Source organism: Rana temporaria, chromosome 2 (genome assembly GCF_905171775.1).
Source record: "Rana temporaria chromosome 2, aRanTem1.1, whole genome shotgun sequence".
NCBI lineage: Eukaryota > Metazoa > Chordata > Amphibia > Anura > Ranidae > Rana > Rana temporaria.
This window is the reverse complement of record NC_053490.1, coordinates 300,960,385-300,973,541: the sequence shown is the minus strand read 5'-3', so window position 1 is coordinate 300,973,541 and position 13,157 is coordinate 300,960,385. Positions and strand designations below refer to the sequence as shown.

General features: G+C 52.1%; 1 protein-coding gene across 1 annotated transcript in view; it reads right to left on the bottom strand.

Moving 5' to 3' along the window:
* Positions 1–13,157, bottom strand: part of LOC120926950 (heterogeneous nuclear ribonucleoprotein R) — a 92,015-nt gene that overhangs the window by 32,580 nt on the left and 46,278 nt on the right. The gene's annotated exons all lie outside the window — the stretch shown is intronic.

Sequence of the window (13,157 nt, the reverse complement as noted above, 5' to 3'; positions counted from 1 at the left end):
AATAACCAATTAGAGAAAGATCTCTCGCTCTATATATCTCCTCCATCTCTCCTCCAATATCTATCTCCTTACAGGGGCTATAGCCCTCCCAAAATAAAAATAAAAAAAGAAGGTTTGCCTATATTTCTACTTTAAAGCAGACATTTGGCTCTACTTCCGGGAGTCCGGAGCGGGGCGAATTACATCACAGCTTGGCTCCCTCCTCCTTCCCCCGCCACTGGGCCAATAGGAGAGTGCAGCAGTGCCTCGCGAATGTGCAGTAGGGACTCGGCATGAAGGCGCAATGCTTCAGTACCGGGTTTCCTTACCGCCAATGGCAGCGACAGCACCCGACAGCTGATGGAAACAGCTGCAGCGCAAACATAGTTGGCCCCTCAAGGACAGGTAAGTGTCGAAAAAAAAAGAAAAAAAAAAAATCAATAAGCAGCTGCAGTATGTGTAGCTGCTGGCTTTAAATTTTTGCAGTGGTGGGCGGACCTCCGCTTTAAGTTTAACTAAAGCTTGTATATGCAGGTTATCTTTTCTTGCTATATAGTCTCAGTTGTGCCACACAGAGTACAAAAATCTTAGTTTCCCGCTCTATAATGTTATTGTAAGGCCCCTTTCATCAGTAATGATCCGCCTCCGTATGCTCCGTTTGCTCAGCGGGATCGCTTTGTTGATCCCCGCTGAGTCGGCGGATGACAGGGCGGTCCCCGCACACTGTGCAGGGACCGCCCTGTCTTTTCTCCGCTCTCCCCTATGGGGGGATCGGATGAACACGGACCGTCTGTCCGTGTTCATCCGATCCGCCAGATGGATGGAAAAAGTAGGTTTTCCCTCCGTCACACTTTGGCGGATCGGAGCGGGTCAGATGTCACCGCTGACATCCGTGGCTCCATAGGAGGAGCGCCCGTTCAGGTCCGCCTAAAAACAGGCAGGCGGACCTGAACGGTCCACCCGTGTGAAAGAGCCCTAACAAGAAATTAACTGACTTCTTCTTCCAAGTCATCGTCTGACAGAGAAAGTATCAAAATTGTACTTATTTTATCAAAAATGGGAGGCTTTAAAAGCAATAGCTTTTTCTATAGGAGCATTTGAATAGGCTACCTCTAACTACTTCAGTACCAGGCATTTTCACCCCCTTCCTGCCCAGGCCAATTGTCAGCTTTCAGCACTGTCACGGTTTGAATGACAATTGCGCAGTCGTGAGACGTGGCTGCCAAACAAAACGGACGTCCTTTTTTTTCACACAAATCAAGCTTTTTGATCATCTCTGCGGTTTTTATTTGTTGTGTTATAAACAAAAATTTAAAAGAAAAATGAATTTTTTACTATAATAAATACCCAATAAAAAAAAAAAAGAAGAAGAAAAAAATAATTCTCAGTTTAGGTCGATATGTATTCTTCTACACATTTTTGGTAAAAAAAAAAAAACATTGCAATAAGTGTATTGGTTTGCACTAGGGTTGTCCCGATACCGATACTAGTATCAGGACTGATACTAAGCATTGGTGCGAGTACAGTAGGTGTTTGTGATATTGTGTTTTTAGCACGACAGCATCGCGCTGATTCTCGGCGACATGGTGCCGAGATCTCGCCGACATCTCGCGTAGGGGGTCCCCCTACAATCCATACCAGACCCGTATCCAAAGCACGCTACCCGGCCGGTCAGGAAAAAAGAGTGGGGACGAGCGAGCGCCCCCCCCCCCTCCTGAGCCGTACCGGGCTGCATGCCCTCAACATGGGGGGGGGTTGGGTGCTCTGGGGCAGGGGGGCGCACTGCTTTAATAAGGGGGCCCCCAGATACCGGCCCCCCACCCTAAGTGAATGGATATGGGGTACATCGTACCCCTACCCATTCACCTGGAGGAAAAGTGGTAAAAACACAAATAAAAAACACAGGGTATTAAAATATTTTATTAGTCTGCTCCGGAGGCTCCCCCTGTCTTCTTTAGCTCTTTTACCAGGGGGAGCTTCTTCCGATTTCCGGGGGTCTTCTCCTGCTCTCCGGGGTCTTCACCGCTCTTCTGTGACGTCTTCTCTGCTCCAGGGGGTCTTCTTCTATGTTCGCCGCTCTCCGCTCTTGACTCTGCGCACCCCGGTTCTTCCTCCCGCTGTCCGGTGCCTTCTCCTTCTTCCGCTGTTCTGTGACGTCTTCTCCTCTTCTTCCGCTGTTCTGTGACGACTTCTACTTCTCCCTTCAGGCCGCTGTGCTGTGACGTCTTCTCTTCTCCCGATGTTGACACGTCGCCTCTTCTTGCTTCAATGACGGGTGCGCGGCTTGCGTCGGACTTATATGGGTCTCACAGTCCCATCATGCTCCGGTAGGTACCACGTGGGTAGGTATCACATGGGTAGGTAACAGAGCATGATGGGACTGTGAGGCCTATATAAATCCGATGCAAGCCACGCACCCGTCATTGCAGCGAGAAGAGGCGACGTGTCAGCATCGGGAGAAGAGAAGAGAAGACGTCACAGCACAGCGGCCTGAAGGGAGAAGTAGAAGTCGTCACAGAACAGCGGAAGAAGAGGAGAAGACGTCACAGAACAGCGGAAGAAGGAGAAGGCACCGGACAGCGGGAGGAAGAACCGGGGTGCGCCGAGTCAAGAGCGGCGAACATAGAAGAAGAACCCCTGGAGCGGAGAAGACGTCACAGAAGAGCGGTGAAGACCCCGGAGAGCAGGAGAAGACCCCCGGAAATCGGAAGAAGAAGCTCCCCCTGGTAAAAGAGCTAAAGAAGACAGGGGGAGCCTCCGGAGCAGACTAATAAAATATTTTAATACCCTGTGTTTTTTATTTGTGTTTTTACCACTTTTCCTCCAGGTGAATGGGTAGGGGTACGATGTACCCCATATCCACTTAGGGTGGGGGGCCGGTATCTGGGGGCCCCCTTATTAAAGGGGGCTCCCAGATTCCGATAAGCCTCCCGCCCGCATACCCCGACAACCAACGGCCAGGGTTGTCGGGAAGGGGCCCTGTCCTCATCAACATGGGGACAGGGTGCTCTGGGGTGGGGGGGCCCCGCAGTGCGCCCCCCTGCCCCAGAGCACCCAACCCCCCCATGTTGAGGGCATGCAGCCCGGTACGGCTCAGGAGGGGGGGGGGGGCGCTCGCTCGTCCCCACTCCTTTCCTGACCGGCCGGGTAGCGTGCTTTGGATACGGGTCTGGTATGGATTGTAGGGGGACCCCCTACGCCGTTTTTTCGGCGTAGGGGGGCTCTCCTTACAACCCATAACAGACCTAAGGGCCTGGTATGCTCCTGGGGGGGGACGGGACCCATGTCGGTTTTTTATTTAGAAATCGGCGTGGAGTTCGCCCTCTCAGGAATGCATACCAAATGCCGCACCTAGAATTGGCGGGAATCCAAGTCGGATCTCCTGTCGCTTCTATGACGGCTTTGTCTCCATCGCAGCAAGCCAGCTCGGCGCTGGCTCCCGCGATGGGGCTCGTAGGTGCTCAATCTCACCGAGAAAGGGAGCGAGATTGACACAATATCGCGGTCACCTACTGTACTTGTATTAGCGCAAATGCTCCCGATGCTTCACCGATACTTTTTTTTTCTTCCTCTGAGAGGGGGCGGAGAGCGGTCAGAGAGGAGACTGAGACGGAGAGGAAGGCAGAGAGGAGCGCAGTCCCTGGGTGTGTAAAACATGCCACTGGAGGGAGAGGAGAGCTGCTGCCGCTGCCACGTCTAGTTGATCGGTGCTCTCATTTGAATAGCTGCGTGTTCCCCGCCGCGCGTTGTCATATATTGCTCCTCCCCCTTGTCCGGCCACTTTGATAGACAGATCACCCATCCCAGGATTGGGGGGACACGCAAGGCTGCACTTGGGGGACACGCAAGGCTGCACTTGGGGGACACGCAAGGCTGCACTTGGGGGACACGCAAGGCTGCACTTGGGGGACACGCAAGGCTGCACTTGGGGGACACGCAAGGCTGCACTTGGGGGACACGCAAGGCTGCATTTTTTAAAAAAAGTATCAGTATTCGGTATCGGCGAGTACATGAAAAAAAGTATCGGTACTTGTACTCAGTCCTAAAAAATTGGTATCGGGACATCCCTAGTTTGCACAAAAGTTATAGCGCCTTCAAAATAGGGGATAGATTTATTATTTATTTATTATTTTTTTACTAGTAATGGCGGTTATCTGCAATTTTTGTCAGGACTGCGATATTACGGCAGACAAATCGGACACTTGACACCATTTACATTTGTACAGCGAACAGTGCTATAAATATGCACTCATTACTGTATAAATGTGACTGGCAGGGAAGGGGTTAACACTAGGGGGCGATCAAGGGGTTAAATGTGTGCCCTAGGGAGCGATTCTAACTGTAGGGGGAGGGGACTGACTGGGGGAGGTGACCGATCGGTGTCCCTATGTACAAGGGACACACCATCGGTCTCCTCTCTCTGACAGGACATGGATCTGTGTTTACAAACACAGATCCACGTCCCTGGCTCTGTAACTGCCGATCACGGGTACCCGGTAGTCATCGCGGCTGCCAGGCACACGCATCGGTACCCGAGTGACGCTGTGGGTAGCGGCCAAGAGCCACGAGGACGTCATATGATGTCCACCCGGGATGGCACAGCCACCTTATGGGCATCATATGTATATAGGTGGGATGGGAAGTGGTTAAAGCAGTTTTAAACCCAAAAGCAAACTATTATATTGCAGCTTAAAGGATAAGTATAGCCAAAGCTTGTTTGGCTGTACTTACCCTGTGGATCACAGGAGTGCCACCCGTTCTGACTCATTTTCAGCAGACAGCAGGCTATAGCCCGCCGTGGGCTGATGCCACAGTCGGTCCAGGCTGGGGAAAGATCATGACCAAATTTGGACCCGCACCTGGCTCAGTCTGTCAGCGAAGCCACCGAGGGCCTGAGCCAGCCACTCCCTCCACAGCCCAGCACTCCAGTGAGTGGTCAGATCCACTTACATTACAAAAGTACTTAGAGGACTTTTTCAATATTTTAGAATGAGGACATTAGAGACCTACTGTTTGGGACAGGAGTTTGTATATGGTTAAAAAAAATTAAATAGCTAGTGTCTCATATGAAGTGGCTATAACTACTTTCAGAGAGGACTATACATTATCTGTTAGCAGAAATGCTCACTACTGAATATATACCCATGCAGTTGGAGTTCGGACACTAAATTAAGAGAATCCTGAGATGTTTGTATGCCAAACAAAATCACTGATTACACGTTTTTAAATACTTTCTTGGCGATTCAACAGGGTAAATTTGCTAGGTAACTTGAAAAATCTGATTTTTTTTTCTACTCACCGTAAAATCCATTTCTCTGTTGTCCATGGATGGACACAGCTCCTTAATTTTTGTCATTTGGGTTATGTTCCTGTTCATAGGAGAGGACTAGGCAGAACATGTTTGTTAAAGTTACATGTTTTAAGATAACCGAGTTGAACAGCCCCGCCCAGGGGGTGTTCCCTTTGGTCATAACCCCTCACCCTGCAGCATACAGCTCAGTTCGTCAAAAAGCAGTAAAAACGTAGAAAGGAGAAGTGGGTGCTGTGTCCGTCCATGGACGACAGAGAAAAGGATTTTACGGTGAGTCCAAAAAATCCTATTTTGTCGTTTCGTCCATGGACGGATGCAGCTCCTTAAATCTTGACATTTGGGATGTCCCCAAGCAGTGTCAGAAAAAACAAGGGATGGGAATAGCAATCAAAAGACGACCCAACTTCACCCCAATCAAGCAGAGCTCCTCAACGGAGGAGTTGCAACTTTAAACAGCCGCCTGTAAAACCTTGTGGCCGAAGGAAGCATCTGAAGATGCACTCACATCAACCTTGTAAAAATTTGGAAAAGGTGTTAAACGGACGACCAAGTCGATGCCTTACACACTTGAGACAGATGCTTGATGTCGAAAAGCTCAGGAGGCACCAATAGCCCAAGGTCGAATGCGCCGTGACAGGAAAGGGAGGCGGACGCCCTTAAGGGCATAGGCCTGGATGATGGTCTGTCTGATCCACCTAGAAATGGTGGCCGACGACACCGCCACAAACAGTGAGTGCGACAAGTCTCTGATCCATTCCACGCTGCAAAAACAGCAGAACCCTGGAAACCGAATACGTTCTTGGACGCCACTTCATCTCTTCACACCTAGAGATGTAAGCCTTCCAAGTGCGATGGTAGATCTTCTGCGAAGATGACTTCCGTACCCTCAGCGCGGTAAAAATGACAGAGTCCGACAGACCTCAGTCTCTTAGAACCTTGCTTTCAATAGCCATGCCGTTAAAGCCAGCGACTGTAAAGCAGGATGAAGTATGGGACCTTGAGATACAAGGTCCTCTCGCATTGGGCAGCCACCAGGGTGCATCCCCCACCAGGCGCACAAGGTCGGCGTACCAGGGACTCCGGGGCCAATCTGGAGCGATGAGAATCACCGTGAACCCCTCTGTGTCCACTCTGTGGAGCAGACGAGGAAGCAACTTCAGTGGGGGAAAGGCATAAATTAACCTATACCGACCCCACGTGGGCTACCAACGCATCTGCCCAGGGATCTCTGCATCTGACCACGAACCTCGACACCTTGCGATTGAGTCGGGAGGTCAGGAGTTCCACGTCCAGTGTGCCCCGTCTCTGGCAAAGGAGTTGAAACACCTCCGGATGTAATGACCATTCCCCTTGGTCCAGCATCTGGCGACTTAGGTAGTCCGCCTGCCAGTTTTCTACGCCAGGAATGTAAACGTCTGACAGACCCGGCACTCTTCTTTCGGCCCACCTTAGGATGTGAGTGACCTCCGACACCGCAGCTGAGCTCCCTGTTCCCCCCCCAAAGGTTGACATAAGCCACCGCCGTGGCATTGTCCGACTGGATCCTGATGTGACGTACTTGTAGCCTCTGCGACCACGAGGAGAGGCACAGCCTGATCGCTCGAAGTTCTAGTACATTGATCGGAAGGCTGGATTCGTCTGGAGTCCAGTGACCCTGGGCCGACTGGACCCCCCCCAGACTCCCCCCCCCCAGTCTCTCGCCTAAATAAGGTAACCACTCTACCGGTAGAGGGGACCCCTGCCTTTAAGGACCCTACTGATAGGAGGTCCGAAGCGGTGACCTGCTCCATGTTCACAATGCTGAAGTCTGCGTTGCGGCCTATCCTTGCTGCAACTTTGGTGTCTCAGACACTTACTGAATGGGAAAATATTTTGTGCCAGACAGTGGAGGAGCATCAGCTTCCCCCTGAGTGTGTGAGGCTGGCGACCAGTTGGTGCAGGGCCTTGTGTATGTCCGATGCCACTCTGGAAGCCGCCCCCTTTATCTCCAGAGCATCTGTATCGGCAGTGGTATTACGCCGCCTGATTTGGTTGAAATGCTGGTCCGCTGACCAAGCATCCAAGAAAGCTTTGGCTGATTTGCCCTTCAAAAGGTGGGAGGCTTTTTGGTACCTCGCTGGACGACAACATTAAAGATGTCACTGGAGGTGAGCACACTTCTCCCTCAGTCCTCTAAGGGGAAGGAGCCGCACCATAAACCGGGGCCCTCCTATTCCACACAGAAGTATTTTCGTCAGTCAGGGTCAGCCGGCAGATCCTCCCAGACTGAAAAAGCTCCAGCTGGGGGACAGAAGCATCCCTGGGTGCGCAAGCCAAACAAGCCTGCTACCGCATTAAGTTTTGCCCCGCCCGACTCAAGAGTAGAGGGACGGCTTTGTGGGCTTGCAGCTCGGTGGACTTCCCTGCTCTCCGACCATTGGGTCTGCGAGAGGAGGGGGGTCCACGACCGGAGGAGAGGTCCATTTTTTTCAAACGGCTTTCCTCAAAAAGATAACAGACTGCCATGCGCTGAGGGACCACAAAGAACTACTACGGCCGTTCCCATTCCTTAACTTATCAAAGAAAGTAACATAAGGAAAAACCTTCACAGAGCCAAAACCTTCACAGAGCGGTTTAATTTGTGTGACCCAAAAAGAGAGACAGATCCCTCTGTGGAATTCCCAGCTGCATCCTCCAGCTTGAGAGTCCCTCACGGCATCAATAAATGCACTCACAAGTGCTGCACCGACCGGGGGGGGGGGGGGGTTACCCAGGGGACTCACCACCCTGAGGGAGACCGATCAGCGCCGATGCCCGCCGTCCTTCAGTACACAGCGTGTGTGAAGAAAAGAATGAGGAAAACTGAGGAGAGTGTACTGCGCGCCGTTCAGAAAGCCAGTGCTAGAGGCCAAAACCCACACCAAAATGGCCGCCAGACGCCTCAGATAAAAGGGCGCGGACAACAAGAAAATGTCCGCCCGCAATATTGACCTGCGTCACACCGCGGCCACGGCAAAATGGCCGCCAATGGAGTTTTCAATAGAGAAAGGCAGCGACACTAAAAAATGGCACCCGAGCACTGCAATGTGGACAAGAAGGCCATGGTAGAAACTTCCCAGGGGACAGACCACCCCTCACAGAAAGCGGACCCCAACACCCCACAGTCCCCCAACAGGGACCTGGAGTCCCCCCACAGGTACACCTTGGTCGCAGCAGCCCTTAGGGCAGGAGGGGGAAAAGGTGACAGAGAGCAGGGAAAGGGAGGACAGGAGAACCCCTTAATCCCGGGAATGCCCAGCTGTTCCATCCGGCCGAGGCAGGAGGAACCGTACTTACCCATCCTTGCGAGGACTTGCTGGCGCGTCCCTGACAGGCCTACAACCGAATAGTACGGAGTAGCTGTCGGCCCGGTCCACTGTGAGTTAGACAGAAGCAGCCCAGTCATATGTGGACCCCAGAGCATATGCTCACCGGCCACCTCTGCAGTATGTCGTGGCTGAACCAGCACGTAGCCAAGGTCTGCTCACACTCGATGGCCGGACTGGGGGGGGGGGGGAGGGGGACTACAAGGATCTATAATATCCAGCCTGTCACCCAGTTGATAGAAGAATCGCGAAAATAAAAAATTTAAATTTCTTCAGTAATCAGGGCCCAAAGGGAGCCACGTCCACCTCCTCTGCTAGGCAGAAAAAAACTGAGCTGCGTGCTGCAGGGTGAGGGGTTATGACTGGAGGGACCGCCCCCTGGGCGGGGCTGTTCAACTCTGTTAAAGTTACATGTTTTAAGATAACCAACATGTTCTGCCTAGTCTTCTCCTATGAACAGGAACATAACCCAAATGTCAAAATTTAAGGAGCTGTGTCCGTCCATGGACGAAAAGAGAAACAAAGCTTTATAATACAACTACTTGAGTGTAATTATACCTTAAAAAAAAAAAAAATCTGTAACAAAGCATGCAAAACTGGACATCTATGAAGCGTTGGGTAAAATAATTGAGACTGGGGGCACCTGGGATACAGTCCAATACCAGTCTATAAGGGCTCGCTGCTGATAGGGCAAATATCAACTCTGCTGGTGGTTTTAGTGTAGGATATTTAACCACTTCGCCACCAGCCGCCGTCTGGAAACGGCGGCAAGGTGGATGCTTAACTGGGGGTCGCCGTTCTGAAACGGCGCCCCGCAGAAGCAGCAATGCGCGCCGCCTCGGGCGCGCACACAGAAATTTCTGTGCGCGCCGGGTCTATGAGACCCGGCGCTACACAGATCTAGGTAAATGACCAGCAACAACGGTCATTTACCTTGTGATCGCGCCGTCCAATGACGGCGCGATCACAATGTAAACACAGGAGGTCAGGGAAAGTTTACCTCCTCTCCTCTCCTCACACAGTATCAGCGGGAGAGAAGAGGAGATAAACTGTGAGTGTTCCATTGCCCATAGTGTCACATCAGTGCCCAATCTGTGCCCTAAAGTGCCCTAAAGTGCCCAATCTGTGCCCTAAAGTGCCCAATCTGTGCCCTAAAGTGCCCAATCTGTGCCCTAAAGTGCCCAATCTGTGCCCATCTGTGCCCAACAGTGCCACATCTGTGCCCAACAGTGCCACATCTGTGCCCAGTAGTGCCACATCTGTGCCGCATCAGTGTCACCAGAGCCGCACCAGTGTCACCAGAGCCGCACCAGTCACCAGAGTCCTATAATATTGCCACAACTGTCCTGTACCAGTGCCGCCTGTGCCCACCAGTGCCGCCTGCGCCCGCCAGTGCCGCCTGCGCCCGCCAGTGCCGCCTGCGCCCGCCAGTGCCGTCTGCGCCCGCCAGTGCCGTCTGCGCCCGCCAGTGCCGTCTGCGCCCGCCAGTGCCGTCTGCGCCCGCCAGTGCCGCCTGTGCCCGCCAGTGCCGCCTGTGCCGCCTGTGCCCTCCAGTGCCGCCTGTGCCCACCAGTGCTGCCTGTGCCCACCAGTGCTGCTAATCGGTGCACACCAGAGCCACCTGTGCCCACCAGAGCCACCTGTGCCGCCTGTGCCCACCAGTGCCGCCTGTGCCCACCAGTGCCGCCTGTGCCCACCAGAGCCACACCCGTGCCACTACAGTGCACATAAGTGCCGCCTGTGCCCACCTGTGTCCACCAGTGCCACCACAGTACTCTGCAGTACAGCCTCACCAGCCACCAGTATGGCAAAAAAATTCTTTACCGGCGAGCAGGCCGTACATCTTCTACTTGCCATGAGCGATGAGAGCAGCGAGGAGTCTCTGTCCGATTCTGATTCGGCCTATGAACCCGTTATAGACAGTGGGTCCGATTCAGAGTCTGAAGAAGAACATGTGCCCAGGAAAAAAAGGGGTGCTGGCGTGGAGAAGCGGCCTACTCCCAGACGCGCAGGGCCGTCCACCTCAAGCGCTGTGCCTACAACCCCAAGCGATGTGCCGTCCACCCCAAGCGCTGTGCCGTCCACCCCAAGCGCTGTGCCGTCCACCCCAAGCGCTGTGCCGTCCACCCCAAGAGCTGTGCCGTCCACCCCAAGAGCTGTGCCGTCCACCCCAAGAGCTGTGCCGTCCACCCCAAGAGCTGTGCCGTCCACCCCAAGAGCTGTGCCGTCCACCTCAAGAGCTGTGCCGTCCACCTCAAGAGCTGTGCCGTCCACCTCAAGAGCTGTGCCGTCCACCAGTAGGGTGTCATCTCAGCCCCAAAGGGATAGGGGCCATGCCAGCCTTCCCTATGGCCTTCAAAACCCCCTGTGGCTTCCCCCCAATTCCGGAGCAGCAAATATCCCCCCCTTCACTGCCCAGCCAGGTGTCCAGGTGAACACAGAAAACTTTTCTATGATAAATTTTTTTAATTTAGTTTTCACCGAAGATTTCCTTTCCTCCATTGTGGCCCAGTGCAATCTCTACGCACAACAGTACGTAAGAAGTAACCCTGGTTCCAGATATGCCCGCCCCTTTGAGTGGAGAGAACTAACCGTGGACGAATTTTAAAATGTCTTAGGCCTAACTTTACTATGGCACTTAAAAAAAAAAACAATTGTACTCCTACTGGTCCACCAAACCCATTCACCACATGCCACTCTTCTCCTCCCTTATGCCAAGATCCCGATATTTAATAATTATGCGGTTCCTCCACTTTAACGACAACGCCCAGTGCCCCCCCCGAAATGACCCTGCTTTTGACAAGCTATATAAAATTCGGCACTTCTAAATTTTTTCGCCTCAACAATTTCCCCAATTATATACCCTGACCAGAACATATCTGTGGACGAGTCCCTTGTCAAATTCTCAGGCAGGCTGGGCATCAAGCAGTTCATCCCCAGCAAAAGGGCCCGATATGGGGTCAAAATGTACAAGCTTTGCGACAGAGCCACAGGGTACCTCTACTCCTTCATGGTGTATGAAGGGAAGGACTCCCAACTGCATCCCCCTGAATGTCCAGAGTATATGGGAGTCAGCGGAAAAGTGGTCTGGGATCTGATGTATCCACTCTTTGGAAAGGGATACCACCTTTATGTGGATAATTTCTACACCAGCTTGCCCCTGTTTCGCTGTCTTTACCTTCAGAATACCCCAGCATGTGGCACAATAAGACCCAACAGGAAAGGCTTCCCGCAAAAACTGGTGGATCAAAAGCTCAGACGAGGGGAGTCTGCAGCATTGAGGAACCAGGAGATATTGGCTGTCAGGTGGAGGGACAAACGGAACGTCCACATGCTTTCATCAATCCACAATGACACCCACGTGGAAGTCCCCCAAAGAACCGGCCCATCCAAAAAACCAAAATGCATATATGACTATAATTTGTTCATGGGGGGAGTGGACTTCAACGACCAGATGTTAGAACCCTACCTGCCCACAAGAAAATCCCGCCACTGGTACAAGAAAGTGTCCATTTATTTTTTTAGTTTGGCCTTCTACAATTCCTATGTAATTTACAAAAAATCATCCGAGAACCCCGTATCATATCTGGACTATCAAGAAGAAGTCATCACCGCCCTTTTGTACCCTGAAAACCCACCGGAAAATATTCGCTCTGATTCTGTGAGCAGACTGCACGAGCGTCACTTTCCTGAGCAAACCCCCTCCCGTGAAACAGGCAACAGACATCAGAAGAGGTGCCGGGGTGTGCTCCAGAAGAGGAATTCGAAAAGACACCACATATTACTGTCCCGATTGTCCTTCCCAACCAGGCCTCTGTATTGGAACATGTTTCCGCCGTTACCATACGTTTCTTCATTATTAGGGACGTATGGTAAACGCAATTCTAATTTCCTGTACTTTCCCCCCCCCCACACCCCTTATGCCACTGCACTCATACCTCTGCCTTCTCCGGAACCGACCATGGCCTGTTATACAACCACTCTTTTGCCTAACCCTAAACATACTTCTGCCTTCTCCGGAACCGACCATGGCCTGTTATACGACCACTCTTTTGCCTAACCCTAAACATACCTCTGCCTTCTCTGGAACTGACCCTGGCTTGTTATACGACCACTCTTTTGCCTAACCCTAAAACTGTACCTACCTCTGCCTGCTCTGGAACTGACCCTGGACTGTTTGACCACGTTTTTTGCCTGCCCCTTGGATTGATCTTTTACCCTGCTATACTAGTGGGAACACAGGGGTCTCACATATGTGAGGGGCTCCAGAATTGTTTTTCTGGATGAAAAAACTAATTTTTTAGTTTTCTCATTCCCGGATTAGGGTCTGGTTGCCCGGAGGCTTCAAAGAGATTGGGTGGGAGAAGCCTCTACCCCTGTCCCCATTCCCCTACCCATGGCCCGCTACTTGGACCATGTTCCTACCAGGACAAATATTTTGCCACTGCTGGCACTGTACTGACTATGGACAATATTCCTGCCTGCTGCCTGGACAATTCCATTCACTGTCGCTGACCAGTGAC